Source organism: Neofelis nebulosa, chromosome 1 (genome assembly GCF_028018385.1).
Source record: "Neofelis nebulosa isolate mNeoNeb1 chromosome 1, mNeoNeb1.pri, whole genome shotgun sequence".
Classification (NCBI taxonomy): domain Eukaryota; kingdom Metazoa; phylum Chordata; class Mammalia; order Carnivora; family Felidae; genus Neofelis; species Neofelis nebulosa.
Window position 1 is genome coordinate 102278829 of NC_080782.1, and position 15337 is coordinate 102294165.

At 43.5% G+C, this 15337-nt stretch overlaps 1 long non-coding RNA gene across 1 annotated transcript; it reads left to right on the top strand.

Annotated features, from left to right (window-relative positions):
- The first annotated feature begins 338 nt into the window (after positions 1–338).
- On the top strand, positions 339–13387 carry LOC131511823 (uncharacterized). Its single transcript, XR_009261761.1, has 4 exons — positions 339–597; positions 4262–4382; positions 10894–11020; positions 12488–13387. It is a non-coding gene; the product is annotated as an uncharacterized LOC131511823 (long non-coding RNA).
- The last annotated feature ends 1950 nt before the right edge of the window (positions 13388–15337 follow it).

Genomic DNA, 15337 nt, shown 5'->3' on the forward strand with positions numbered 1-15337 from the left:
GAGGAGGCTTTGGTTTAGGGTACTGTTTTGTTTTTGAGATTTAATACTGCCTATATTTCATCTCACCACACTGGTTTCAATAACATATAAAAGATATGATATTTAATAATCAAATTCATTCCCTTGACCTAAAGATGAGATTATTATACGAAGAAAATAAAAATGATGCTTAGGAGAATGAGAAGTTCCATCGAATCTACACATCCCTCGGAATCGTAACACTTTGGCTTAAGCTGCTGTGTGGGCCTGTTCCCTAGGTGGGCTCAACAGACGCGAGACAATCCGAGAAAGGAGGTGTGAAAATGACGTCATAAGTCTGAATTTCTGCCCCGCGTGAGTCAGCTTGGCGTTTCGGACTTACTCCTTGGCTACGCCTTCCGGGCGCTCCTCTGTAACCCGCGAGCGCGGTGCCCGGGGCGGGCGGTTCCGGCCCCGCGGGCGGCGGCGTGGCGGGTGGGCCGCGCAGGGAGTGCGGCCTGGGCTTGGAAGGCGGGGGAGGGGAACTTTAACCGGCACAGTTCGGAATCCGGAATTGCTAGCGCCCCTCTCTGGGCTTTAGGAGGGTCGGGCCGCGAAGGACCCCGGAGCTTAACCTTCGTGAGTTTTCCGATAAATTCACTTTGCGGTTTTCGGCGTTGTCTGTTTTGCTGCACAGGTCCCTGCTAGGGCGGCCACCAAACCGCTCCGGCCTGCGTGGAAGCCAGCTAGTTCTACGAGGCGCGGGGTCCGCGTGGACGCGCCCCTTGGGCAGGGACGACACTCCGCGTAATCACGAATAGCCTGCAGTTTAGGACTTTGTTTTTAGGAAGATTTCCTCGAAGGTCTGCGTGGCGAGACCCGGGCGTGAGCGCCTCCAACCCGGAGCCAGGGGCTTCGACCGGCTCCCCCAGCTTCTCGCCCCGCGGCCCGGGAGCGCTGCTCGGACCAGGGCCCGGAGGGCTGTGAGGACTGCGCGGCAGGCCGCGCCCCGCAGTCCCAGTCTCCCGGCGCGGGTCGGGACCCGCTGCAGTTGCTCTTGTGCCCCACGAGTCTTGGCAACAAGGGCGCAATGTCAAGATCGCACTTACAGCCCAGCCCTCGAGCCGGGGCCTGCTCCCGCCTCCCGCTGGGGAGGCGCCGGGCGCTGCGGACTCAGGGCCCCCGCCGAGGGCGCGCTTCTCCGGATTCGCGCCGCACGGTTAGCCTGGGGGTTGGGAGAGAGGGTAGTAAACAAGATCTTTCCCCGGACGGGAAGCCCCCCCTGCGCGCCGAACCAGGCCGGGTAAACAGGGCACGCAAACGCTCTAGGGAACAGGCAGCCCAGGGACTTTGCTGGCAGCCGCCTACGCCGGCCAAATGGAGTGAGTTCCAGGTTTAAACCAGATCTCAAGCTTGGCTGTTTAGCTGATGGACTCAGCTTCCACTTTTAAGAAGCAAATCAAAATTCGGGGGGAAAAGGCTAAAGAAGTCTCCCTCTTTCTCCAAAGAGGGGGCTGTACACCCCCCAGACTTCACACTGCCTGCACTATCAATGAAACGTTTATTTTGTGGAATATGTTAGAATAAATCACAACAAAAGCTGTAAATGAAAAAAAAAATCGAGATATTTTTGTCACTGTCCATATACACATTATGTGCTTGCGGGTTGTATCAGTCTGTGAACAGATAGATACATAGATATAGATATAGATATATAGATATAGATATAGATATAGATACAGATATATTTGCTGGAGTGTATGCTGTGGACTTAAGTTTGCATTCTAAAACTCAGAGAAAATAGTCATAGATCCCATCATATATGCCCTGTTTGAGCATGCTGGCCTTCCCAAAGGCCCATTAAAATGCTATTTTCTTTTATTTAGAACCTCCAAAACAGGAGCAAAGTGTGCTTTTAGAATGAATCTACATGTAAAAAAAAAAAATGACGTGTGTAAATTGTATTTACAATGGAGTGTTTACAATTCACTTCTTTCTCTAATGTGACCTGACTTTGGGGCTTGGAGGTCTCTCTTTGTGCAGGGGCCTTTAGGCAGAGTCATTCTTGGCTCTTAGAGTAGTACCTGATACTGTAAAATGCTAAATCTGGACAGATTTACACAAAACAGAAGCTGTAATCTCACCCTTAAAATTCCAGCTGAACAGCTTTAGGGATTTTTCTATGTTGCAGACCCCATGAATGTTTTTCCAGGTTGAGTGGTTGAGCCTTAGACTATGACGGTTCAACCAAAAATCGTGACGTTAGACACAGAAACGAGATGTGTCATCAGGTTGTTGGTGTTTTGTTTTGGTTTGGTTTTTATAGTATCCACATTGTGGCACAAAGGTATTTTATTTTGAAAGATACAGCTACTATCACTTTGATGAAACAGTGCATAGATACATGATGGAAACTCAGAAATGAATTTTGCATGTAAGAAAGGTGGGTTGTTTTATGTCTGGTCCTTGACTTGAAATTGTCTTTATGGGGTTTTCTTTTCCCTAAACAATATTTTTATGAAGACAAGAAATAAAGAAGGTATTCAAGACCATTTTTCCAGACAGCATCTGAATGAAACTTATTTCTTCCCGTTGAGATAGGCATGGATTTTCCTCTAACTTGAAAATACATGACTGCTATTTACTGTGGTAGAAAAACCACTCAGAAAACTGCTTTCCTCTACTGCTAGTGAAAAGTATGTTGCATTCCCCGCCGCCCTCCCTCATCCCCAATGAAACCCAGAATTCTTTAACTGTATTGCCAGGTATATCACCATTAATACATAGCCTGTAAGTGCCTTTTGGGGATATGGGAAACTCCTCGGGTAGGTCCTGGCTGCACAGAGTTATTCTTTAAGCAGCACAAATATGCTTCAGGACATAAAGTGTGAGAAAAGACTCAAGTCAGATACGTATGTACATTATCAGAGTTAGGGCAGAGAATACACTAAAAATAATGCTCCCTGTTGCTAAATCCATTCATAGCTGGTAAGATAATTAAGGACCTTCCGTTCTATGTAAACGGAGTCACATTTATGTATAAAACTTGGTGCAACAATGGCACGTACCTCCAAAGCACCCAAGAAGCCTGAAATAGTTACGGTACGCCTTATATCTCCCTTCCCCTACAGGTCTTGCTTATGGAGAATAGTGGAAAGTACAATGTACTGAGTTAAACAAATATTTAATTTGCTCCACATCCAAAGCAAATCAGGTTTCAGGCCAACATATGGGCTCCAGCTTAGAGCTGGAGACATAGCCTCAGGTTGGGTCTGGGGGTGAGTGATGTCTATGGTCATTGTCGGAGGTTCTGGCTGCTCTGAAAAGACTCTGGGTCACCACCTTCCCAAGGAGTGTGGAGAGACTGCGTTCTGCTTCATTCTAGAACCCATCACAGGTTAGAGCTCTCTGAGGTAGGCCCAAGATGGTTGATCTAGATTTAGAATTTAACTTCGTATTTGTCTGGCTGAGTTCCTTTAGGGCAGGCATGGCAATTTACTGATTTGGGTTCCCCACATTTAGCACCATGCCTGGAACACGGTAATCACTTGATACAGATCTGATCAATCACTTACATTGTAAATGAAGAAGATCCCCTAAGTTAGGGTCTTTGGGTCTTTAGGTGACGGCAAAGCATCTAGAGATGTGCCGTGCTAAAGTAGCCACTAGCCATATGTGCCCAGTGGTGTTTGGAATGTGGCTAGACCAATTGGTTGGAACTGTAAGTATGAAATACATACCGGATCCTGAAGACTTAGTGTGAAGAAAAGAATGTAAGATATCTCATTAACAATTTTTATGTTCATTATATAATAATACCATAAATAATACCCCAATATATTGGGATAATTAAAACAGACTTGCGGTAGGCTACTTTTAAGATGACCCCCAAGGGGCGCCTGGGTGGCTCATTCGGTTGAGTGTCCGACTTCGGCTCAGGTCATGATCTCGCGGTCCGTGAGTTCGAGCCCTGCGTCTGTGCTGACAGCTCAGAGCCTGGAGCCTGTTTCAGATTCTGTGTCTCCCTCTCTCTCTGATCCTCCCCCGTTCATGCTTTGTCTCTCTCTGTCTCAAAAATAAATAAATGTTAAAAAAAAAAAAAGATGACCCCCAATAACCCATAAGTGTAATTCCTTCCCCTAGAATGTAGGCTGGACTTAATGGGTCAATTCTAACAGAAAAAAAGGCAAGAGTGATAGAATGTAACTTCCAAGATGAGGTTACAAATCTACAAAATGCAGCTTTTATCTTGGGTGCTCCTTCCTCCCTACGTTAGCTTGTGCCCTCTCTACTTCTATCTCAGAGCACAGACACCAGTAAAGAACAGACTCTCATGCAGAAGATGCCAAATGAAGACAAGAGTCCCTGGAGGATGAGAAGTCGCGTGGAGGAGAGGTGAGGCACGTCAGCCAACAACCAGCCCTGTGAGTGATACTTCTTGGAAGCAGACCCTCCTGCCCCAATGTAGCCCAGCTGATAGCCTGACTACAAACTGAGGAGGAACCCTGAGCCAGAACTCTCCAGCTAAGCCACTCATGCAGAGCAACTGTAAAATAATAAATGTTTGTTTCAAGCTAGGTTTGGGGGGTAATTTGTTACACAGCAATAAATAACCAATGCACAATTATGAAAATTAATTTCCCTTTTTAATTTTTACAATGTGGCTACTAGAGAACTCTAAATGGCACGTGTGGCTCACATTGCATTTCTCTTGGACAACACTGGTCTCTGTGACTCACATAGGACACAGGTGCTCCAGATTTAATTTAGGATTCTAGGGAGCTGGGCTCTAATTTACGATATAGAAAACCATGAAATAATTAGGTGTAAATCCTTTTTTTTGTTTTGCTTTTTGAGAGAGAGAGAGAGAGAGTTGGTGGTGGGGGTTGGGATGGGGCAAAGGGAGAGAGAGAGAGAGAGAGAGAGAGAGAGAGAGAGAGAGAGAGAGAGAGAGAGAGAGAGAATCTTAAGCAGGCTCCTCCCTGAGCGTGGAGCTTGGTCTCACGACCCTGAGATCATGACCTGAGCCAAAATCAAGAGTCAGACACTTAACCGATTTAGGTATAAATCTTACAAAATATGTTAAAATCTATAATCCGTTGGCTACACCAATTTGTGATCTTTCCTTATTAAACAACTATGGATTGAGAGTTAAGAGTTAATCTATGCTTGATTTAGCCTCTACATAGTTAGAAACTGTACCCAGAGAGACTGCTTTAATGTCCCTTCCAGCTCTAACATTTTAGGATTCAACAACTGCTCATTTCAGCATTCTCTTGTTACAAGGAGCAATGGTGATGCGGAGGTTCAGTGTTTCTTATGGTATTGAACCAACATTAACAGCTCCACTTTTCCAAAATAAGAAAGAATGTGGCCAGTGGATCAAGGTGAGGAGTAGACAGTCTGAGACAAAGGGGCGCTCGCCAGCACCCCTCTGGTTGCTCCCACAGGCCTTTGCACCCCTCCACAGCCTTTCCTGGAATACTTGAACCTCTGTTCTTCACCACTCCTAACTTCTATAACACCAGAAAAATTGTGTTATCATTTAGGAGTTTTGTAGCTAAACTGAGAGTTGGGAAGAAATGAACTTAGCTTTCTATTTATTTGTATTTGCAGAACCACAGAGAACCAAGGTGATAATTAGAAAAACATTTTAGAAAACCCTATTTTCTACTGGATTTTATTTTCCCAGTACAGTGACAAGTTCTCCTAAGTTTTCGATGGCTAAACATATCAGTTTCCATCTTTTGACCAGAAGGCCACTCATTTGAGTCTCTTTTTGCTCTGGCTATTTATAGATAATCACGGAATAAGAGCATGTTACAAAATGAACATCATCTTCTGTGCTTCTCTTCTACATTCAACTAAGAAAGGCTTTTCATAGGTCTTCTTTGCATTTTATTCTGACACCGTGATTGCAGATGTAATTAATACATAGCACTTCAAAGAGAGATGATTTTCTATAGCAACATTTTGACCGAAAGTAGATGGTCTTTTAAAAGGCTATCATTGATAGTTTATATCACTTAAAAGTGACCTTTGATGGGGCCACCTCGGTGGCATAGCTGGTTAAACGACCAACTCTTGATCTTGACTCAGGGCATGATCTCATAGTTTGTGAGTTTGAGCCCCACATCAGTCTTGTTCTGGTGGCGTGGGGCCTGCTTGGGATTCTGTCTCTCTACTGTTTGTGCTCTATCTCTCAAAATACATAAACTTAAAAAAAAAAAAAGCGACCCTTGATGAATGTTGCTGAAAATATTCCAGGTTTGGATTTATTGGGTGATTAAGTGACGGTCAGGGACTACTACACAGGCCATTATTCCATAAATATCCGTGATAGTGGCTGCTCTGAAGTTTTGTATAATAAAGTCAAACAGGCTGCTAGTATATAAATTAGCAATACTTTGGCAGATGGCATTTATTGTTTTGTTATATTTATTTCTAGCAGGTCTTTAATTTCCAAATTTTTGTAACGATTGTAGTGGATTTTAGACTTTCCTTTAGAGGTGAGTTTTGATCCTATGAAGGACAAATTGTATTCAGACAATTACAAATCAGAGCTCTATCTTAAGTGACAATTTCAATTCTAGATTATGATTTTCAATTTTCTAAATCTACATAACTTTTTCCTAAAATTATTATTAGTGTTTGTCTAAGTATACAAAATAAGAAAATCAGCCATTTCAGATGACACCAAAGCTTTACCAAGTTTTCAAAATAATGGGATTAAAATCGTGTGTGTGCTATTCTGTTTTCCATAGACGCTAACTCAGACATTGTGTCACAGAACTAAGCAAGTTGGCTTTGCAAACATACTGAACAGATGCTTTTGATAACTTTCTGAAATCAGTAATGAACATCACAGCGTGTTAGACTATGCTTATTTAAGTGAAGGTCTTAGAAGTGATGGTTCTTAGTTTTGTGTTTTTATTCTCATTTTAAAACCAATCTTCTGTGCTTTGGCATTTCATATTAAGCAACATTCACCCAAATCTTGGAGAGCTTTCCCCACCCCCCACATTTGCAGGGGGTGTAAAAAAAAAAAATTTTTTAACATCAAATTTGCCATTGTTTTATTTATTTATTTTATTTTATTATTTTTTAATTGTATTTTTTTATTTTTTTTAATTTACACCCAAATTAGTTAGCATATAGTGCAACAATGATTTCAGGAGTAGATTCCTTAGTGCCCCTTACCCATTTAGCCCATCTCCCCTCCCACAACCCCTCCCGTAACCCCCAGTTTGTTCTCCATATTTATGGGTCTCTTCTGTTTTGTCCGCTTCCCTGTTTTTTTATTATTTTTGTGTTCCTTCCCTTATGTTCATCTGTTTTGTCTCTTAAAGTCCTCATATGAGTGAAGTCATATGATTTTTGTCTCTCTGACTAATTTCACTTAGCATCATACCCTCCAGTTCCAAACATGTAGTTGCAAATGGCAAGATTTCATTCTTTTTGATTGCTGAGTAATAGTCCATTGTATATATATACCACATCTTCTTTATCCATGCATCCATCGATGGACATTTGGGCTCTTTCCATACTTAGACTATTGTTGCTAGTGCTGCTATACACATGGGGGTGCATGTGTCCCTTCGAAACAGCACACCTATAAAAAAAAAAAAAAAAGAAACAGCATACCTATATCCCGTGGATAAATACCTAGTAGTGCAATTGCTGAGTTTTAGGGTAGTTTTATTTTTAGTGTTTTGAGGAATCTCCATACTGCTTTCCAGAGTGGCTGCACCAGCTTGCATTCCCCCCTGCAAAAAAAAAAAAAAAAAATTTTTTTTTTTTTTTTTTTTTAAGTAATGAAGGCCATTACTTTACCAGTGAGATTCTATTACTTTCTTCAGGGAATGATGATTTATATTATAAAGGTTTAGAACCTGGAATTTTATATCTTTGGCTCTTGGAAACCAATCAAACCATTCTCAGGCCTTTGCCTCCTCTTTAATCCTCCTCCTTCTCCCCCCCTTCCTTCTCCTCATCCACCTCCTAGACCATCTCCCATCCTTCCCCAGCCACACACGATCTCATTATTCTTCATGCTCTGTAGCTCTCCCTCCAAGGCAGACCCTCTATCTTTGGTGCTTCTGCAACATCAGCAGACCTGTTCCAGTTGCTGAGCTTTAGATTAATCCAGCCTCTGGTGAATAATCCTGTGGCTTTCTCCTTGCCCCCTCCTCCTGCTCCCACCCATGCCATGCTCAGCTGCTTGATAGGATGCTCTCTCTTCCTCTCTTCTTTGCTGATGCCAAAGAGGACTCACAAGGGGCTTGCCAGAGAGACCCAGCTTCGGCCAAGGAAAGCGCTTACAGCGCAAGGAGAGGAAGAGGAAGCTCTTCTTAGGACTTATATTAATGTTAGAAAGAAGGAAAAGAGTTGACACGCAGTTTTCAATGTGTGCGGGATGCTTCCAGTTGTCTTTCCTAAGCCCTGCCTGCTACTGCCCCAATGTCCCCAAGGCACTCCCACGTAATTTGCTGTTACCAGCCATGCAAATATTTTTCTAATTCCCAATTCAAACTCAGCTTCACAAACAGGTGCCTTTTAGTCTAATCAGGATAAAATACACATGTGGCTATTATTCTCTTGCTTTGAAAGGGTGACAAAGGGCATAAGGGGCTATCAGGCCAGGCTGTCACTGGGTAATTTGCCACGAGCCTCTGTGTGGATCCAGACCCTCCCTTTGTTTGGGATCCAGCACGTGATTCCTGCAGATGACTGACAAGGGCAGACTTGTAACAACGTTATTTCAGGAGGATAATAACCAGCCCTCATAAATTCCCTTTTTAATAGTTAATTGCAGGTTGTAGGCTATTAACAATGACTTTATTTTACATCACAAAAGAAAATAGTTTCTTGTTACTGCTAGTCTCTAAAACCACTTTGAGACATTATAGTACCCTTGGAGAAAACCTAGCCTTTCATGAAATGAATCATAAATAGTTGAGTTAAGAAAACCACTGTGAAATAGGAAAAGAGAAGAAGGGAGGAGAAAAAAGAAATATCTGTCTGAGATACAGAAGAGATGTTCTGGGAGGAGCTGCTTCCATGCAAATAAAATTTTAACCCAACTTTCTTTTTTTTTTTAAATTATTTTTTTATTTTCTATTAACCCAACTTTCATGGCCACCCTTCTAAGCCTTACTTCCCTGGGTGATAAGTGAAATTAAGCACAGAAATATCTAACAGCTTTAAGCCTTAACTATGTAGAGAAAATGAAAACGAGTCAGGAAGGAGCTCATTCTGAGCTTTGTATAAGGAGCCCTGGGTTTCGTTTCAATTCTTGTTCTGTTGGGGGTACATCACTTCGTTACTGATTCCTGGCAGTAAAAGAGAGACATTACAATTTTCATTAAAACTCTCATACTCTCTTAGGATTTTTACATCTTGACTTCAAGTTATGCCGTAAGAGATCTTCACCATTGTGAGCTCTTTTAAGTTTCAGACCATGCAGCAATACCTATGCTGTAAATGGCCATCAAGAAATAGAAAATAATCTTATAGACATTTAATTAGAGGAGACAGTTTATAGGAGCATGTATGTCTATTTCTCTTTTCCTTTAAAAATACGTTGGCTTTAATAGGAAAAATGCATAAGCCCAGAAATATCTTTTTGAAAAGCAATTCTTGTAAAACACACATAGAGTTAAAACCATGCAAGTCAGGTACATATGTGACTAATCATATTTTTGATATATCTCTCTGCCTAATCATTAACTTTAAATGCCATATAAGAATTTGTAATCCACAGTAAATTATTTCATAGAAATAATTTAAGAGGGCTGCTAATGTGAAACATTCTAGTTTCCACCAGCAGTTTGCTGCCAAACGTTGTAGAAAAAAAAAAAAGAATCCCAGATATAAGTTGACATAAATTATAGTGAATATAAATCTCTGATGATCAAGTGGTGGTTAGAGATTATTGCATTTAGAAGATAGGGAAAAAACATATTAAACACCATGAAGTCTTTCCAGGGTCCATTTTGCTTATTAGGAAACTGGATCTTTAAAAATCCCCTCAAAGCCTTTTAACTTTTTTGTTTAATACCCTAGACTCCATGTTGTACATTTCAAAATATATTGTAACAGTTAAGTTTATTGAGCATAGAAAATAGAGGGGAAATTATATTTTAATTACCAGGGAGACTGCCTAAGCTCTATTTTTAAAATGTGAGTTAGAAAATTTAGCTTTCAAAGTAAAACCTTTAACTTTTTTCAAATGTTCTTCTCATAGTATCCGTTTTGCAGAAAAAAAAAAATCAGAATAACTGAAAGTGATAATTATCCAAATAGTAGTTATGAGAAGTTTCCCCCCGCCTTTCAGATTCCTAGGTTTTTTGCAAAGCTGGAAACATTTGAGTGGAAATAATGTTCAGATTATAAAAAGCAGCAGCACATGAGTGAAATCAGGCAGAATTGGCCTGACAGGGGGTCAGAAACCAGAAACAGTGACACGTAGCCACTCAAATGGCAACATTAGTCAGGTAGAAATCCATAATTAGCTGAAGTTTTTTTGAGTTTAAAGGATTACTATAAAGTACAGAAGGAAAATAGTAAGTCTGGTTTTGAGAAAATTAATTCTCTTTCCAAATCTTCATCCTTTCCTTCAAGATGTGACTCCAAAGAAAGACAATTACGTCAAAGAAGGTTAGAGGCCTAATTCTGAACACTGCCTTTTAAGCACATCCTAGAAACCTATTAGACATCATGTAAACTGTAGACAGCGGCGTTTCTACGACCCCAATACTAAACATCTGTACACCAGCTTCTTGGGAGCAGAAATGGAGACATATGCATTTAACATATTCCAAGAATATAGTCACAAGGGAAAATCTACCTTTCACCATATATGGCCATTGTGCAACTCTATCCAAGAACTCAATGCAGATATTTATGTAATATCTCTACTCCTTCTCCCCGCAGGTTGGCAGAGATTTAAGGAAATTCTTTGGGGAGGCCCCTGCAAAGTCCGTCTTCTAAAATATGAATGGTGTTGATGGAAAAAGCTGAAAAGCTTTTTTTGAACATGAATCGGACTACCACCATGTGGGTATGTCAGAGAGTTTTTTATCAATCTTTCTAAAAATACCTATGGATATAAAATGTGTAGTTATTACGCATACATTAAAAACCTTTGGTTTGTGCTGGAGTTGTTTGTTTTGGGGAACCTGTGATCTTGACCCATTCCTTTGGGGAGTAGCTCAGTATGCACTCAGATTCTAGTAATGGAAAAGAGGAGCCATGGGATAAAGTGAATAGTGGGTGATATTTTATAAGTCAGTTTAAGTGACTTTGGGAAATTGTCCAACGTGGCTAGATTAACACCTTGCTGATTATTAAGGGGGAGAAATACAACAAAAGGACAGAGTTATTGCAGTAATAGTATTCCAAAGGAGACAGACTATTAAAAAAGAGACCATTTTTTCATGAGTATAATTTGCACAATTAAATCAATATAAAATTATCATGCTTGAGTGCAATGTAGTTAATGAACATATAGCAGGCATGATAATGCAGTCACATAAGAAACTGTGATGTTTTATTATAGAACTTTAATGGTATAGAACCTTAATGGAAGGGTGTGTCAGAAGGCTGGATTCTAATTCTACTCTGCTCTTCCTACCTTTCTGACCATGGCTAAATTCCTCGTCAGAAAGAAATGGAGGTGATAATATCCATCCTACCTCACAGTTATTATGAAGATCAAATAAGAGAACAAATACAAAATTGCCTTGAAAACTGTCAAACCCTACAGAAGCACGAGATACTATGATTACCATGTTCTCAGCCATCTGCAATAATAGGATGTCATTTTCATGTCAGTGCTAATGTAGGACTCCCACTGGGAAAAGAAAAATCAAAAGAATGCTATTGCCTACACTCACAGTCTCTGGAAGGAGCCCTCTGAGCTTGGAAGAAGGGCCATGCTCCCTCTGTAAGCATCACCCACTGCTCTGGACAGACACTGTGTGTCCAAGGTGTTCTCCAGGAGGAGGGGTGGCACGCTCATGCTTACAGAGAGGGCATGGCTCTACAAATCGTCCTCCACCTGCCGGTCTCTCATATATGTTAATAATCAAAATCTTCTCAACTTCGCAAACTGCCCGGATCGGAATGTACTTTCGGATGATAGAGAAGTTTCAAATCGCCAATGCTGCCTGGCCTCTTCTCTCTGAATACAATGGTAGTGTATTTACTGCGTTTCTACTCTGCTCACCCTCCCTGCAAAATATATTATATTTAAAATGTTTTCAGTGACTTGTTACCCAGTAGTGACGTTAACCACAGGGTGCAGGGAGCAGGAGCAGGGAAAGGCCTTAAAAATGTTAATTATCTGGAGCATAGAGCTTAACATTCTGGACTCCAAGATGGTATTTAAGCCTATTTAGATTTTCTCCAAATTCTTTAAGGCTAATGCAACTTCTCAATGTATCTAGTAATCTCTAATTACTTGTGGAAATGGTAGATGTGAGAAGACCAGATTAAATCCATGGATAATCCCAAAATCTCATTTTAGCCAACAGCGTGGCTCTTTTCCCACCAAACCCAGTACCAGAAGGACCATTAAGAAGAGCTGAGTGGACTTTCAAGCTCCCTGCCCATCCCTCTGATGGAGATGTTAATGAATCAACCAAACTGCCAGAAAAGAAGACAGCAGGAAGGAAAGTGAAAACTCAGGAGCCTGGGCCACTGCCAAGCTAGAAATGCAGACGCTGAGGAAATGGAAGGTACTGGAGGACTAACGTAAAGGAGCAACCCACAGGCCCACGCCTTGGGAGCACTACAGTTTCCAGAAGGTGGAGGGCCGTCTTATTTGGCAGTGCTGCCCCACCCAGATCACGTTCTGTCTCCAGTGTGACCAGCTGGGTGTTCACCTGAGCTGAGCAAGAGTGAGCTGGAACCAGGAGCCTGGCTTTCTGGCTCACAGTACCAAGGTGCAGGCAATGGACTCGTCCAAGCACTCTCTCCTTACTTGAGCACGATTTGCTAACAGGATGAGGAAAGGGAGAGAAAGACAAAGAGTTTGTTTTTTAGGACAACTTTGTAAATCCCACTGGCCTACATTTTATTGGTTTCCTCCTCATGCTGCTTTCTATTTGATCTTTATCTATTTTGTTGGTTTATTAACATCATAACAGCAAGGTCTCACAATCCTTTTGAACCCCGGTGTAGTTTTAATGAACATAAAAACTGTCCATGGTCTCTAAGGGTTATTTGAAATTCCAAAATAAATAGCATCGGTGAAACAAATGCGCAAGTCATTTTAGAATAAAGTTTCCGAACAGATGAAATATTTTACGCAGCAATTTAATGTCCATCAGGTTAAAAAGAAAAAAACACCACAAAAATGCAGTTTGGTTTTTTGATAGCCCCGTTCCCTGACCCCACCGCCGCCTTTTTTCCTGGGCCCTTTCTGTTTATGTTGGGCTCTCTAGTCTAGAACTTTTGGGGAGTTTTGGTCCAGATGGGTCAGGAGTTAAATGTGGAAGCAGAAAGTAGAGAAATGGAGCCGATTTGATGAGGGGAAGAGAACCTGTTTACTGTAACGTCTTGGGGTGGAATGATCCAAGTATACGGAAGTCTGTACTAGGAGATAAAATAGTTGGAATGGCCTCGGTTGGAGAAAACAGAAAAAAGAACGGTGTCCAGCCAATTAGATGTAAAAAGGTGGCTCCCGGATTTAAAGTATCTGAACCACAGAGATCAGGATTAGCATAACTGATTTATGTCTGTGTCCCTGAGGCTCACAACACGTCCAGGCCTCGGTAGCTGCAAAACGAGAGTCATGCTCAGTCGCCAGAGGCTGGAGGGCGGGTTTGGATCTTGGGAAAGAGGGGACGCAGGGAGCAGCTCGCGTCTTTTCTTCCCAGCGCGGCTTTCCTCCCGGAGGCTGCAGTGATTGTCCCTGGCTCTTAGGGACGGCGGGGCCCCTCGGACCCCCGGCTCCCTCGCGTCCCTCGGACAGGCACCCGCAGCGGCGGGAGGGTGCGGCGCTTCCAGGGATCCCGTCCCCGAGTCGCTGCGGACGTCAGAGCCGGGTGTCGAGGCGGCTGGCGGCGGATGTCTCGGGCCCAGCTCCTTCAGTCGGGGCGGTTCCTACGCCCTCCGCCCGTCGGTGTCCCAGCCACCCGCGCCGCCCGGGCTCCGCGCCCCACGCCCCGCTCCCCGTGCTCCCCCAACCCCTGCCCCCCAACCTCGCACCCTCCGCACGGCCGGCTCCTCCGCTGGCCTCTATCTTTAGTCCTTCTTTCCTGCCCCCCTGCGGCCATCAGGGGGAAAGCAGAACGACCTCTGGGCCCTGGCTGCCAGGGCCGCCGGCGCTGCCACCTCCACGGTGGGCACCTGGGTCGCGCGCGGGTGCGCTGCGCTTGGGCGGGCGGGAAAGGCTGCGCCCCGAGAGGGGGGACAGGGGTGATTCCTGCGGACCGAGACCCCCTGGGATCTTCGAGAGGGTTCAGGCCGTCCCTACCCGCCCATCTAAGCGCAGTGAGGACCCGCGGGGGGACACCCTTTCCCAGAGCCAGGACTGGCCGCCTCATTGACAAAAACTTGATGATCTGTTGGCGGGCAGTGGATGTGCAGTGTGGAGGAAGGAGATGGGGTGTGAGGGAGGGGATCGCAGCCGGGGGTTCAAGGCAACAAGAGTAACTTCCGTAGCACCACCTGCGCTTAGGGGGCTTAGGTGTTTACTTCGCTGAAAGTTTCCCTTTCACTGTCAGCTAGCCCAGAGGGAGTTCTCAATGTTGTCCACATCCTCGTAGTACGTGGGTGCGTGGCCTTTCTCTTAGCCAACCCAGCCAGCGAGCTTTTGGCTGCCAGAAAATGTGTTTCCTATCCAACATCTCTCGCACAAGGACAAAAAATAATGCGTCTAAAAATGGTGAATTTCCTGTCTAGGCTTCCCTTGCCCAACCTGGTTCCCCGATTACGAATAAGACTGGAGTAACAAAGATGAGTTGGAAACCCGTTTTCCTTTGTACATCCCAGATTTCTGCTGGTTCAGTGTCCTGTGTCAGGTGAAATTATTCATGAGGCTCTGAGCAGAGCTGGTAAGTCTCACTCCTTCCTCCTAGAAATTCCAAGTGGATTTAAATCACTCCCTGGTTGCTGCAGAGAGTCTATGTTTTATTGGAGTTCTCTAGTGAGCTTTGAAGTATGTGCTTACCAAATCTGTTTCTCAGCTCCCAGCTCCTGAATTAATTCTCCGCCCCCCCCCCCTCTTTGCTGCCACTCCGGCCACCCCCCTCAAGTGTGAACAGTGGAAGTTTTCTCTGGACAACAGCTTGGAATCAGACCTCAGGGGTTTATCAGTCAGCCTCCAGTCCTGGACACCCATTTGCTCCATGCTTGACTGAGAGATTTCAAA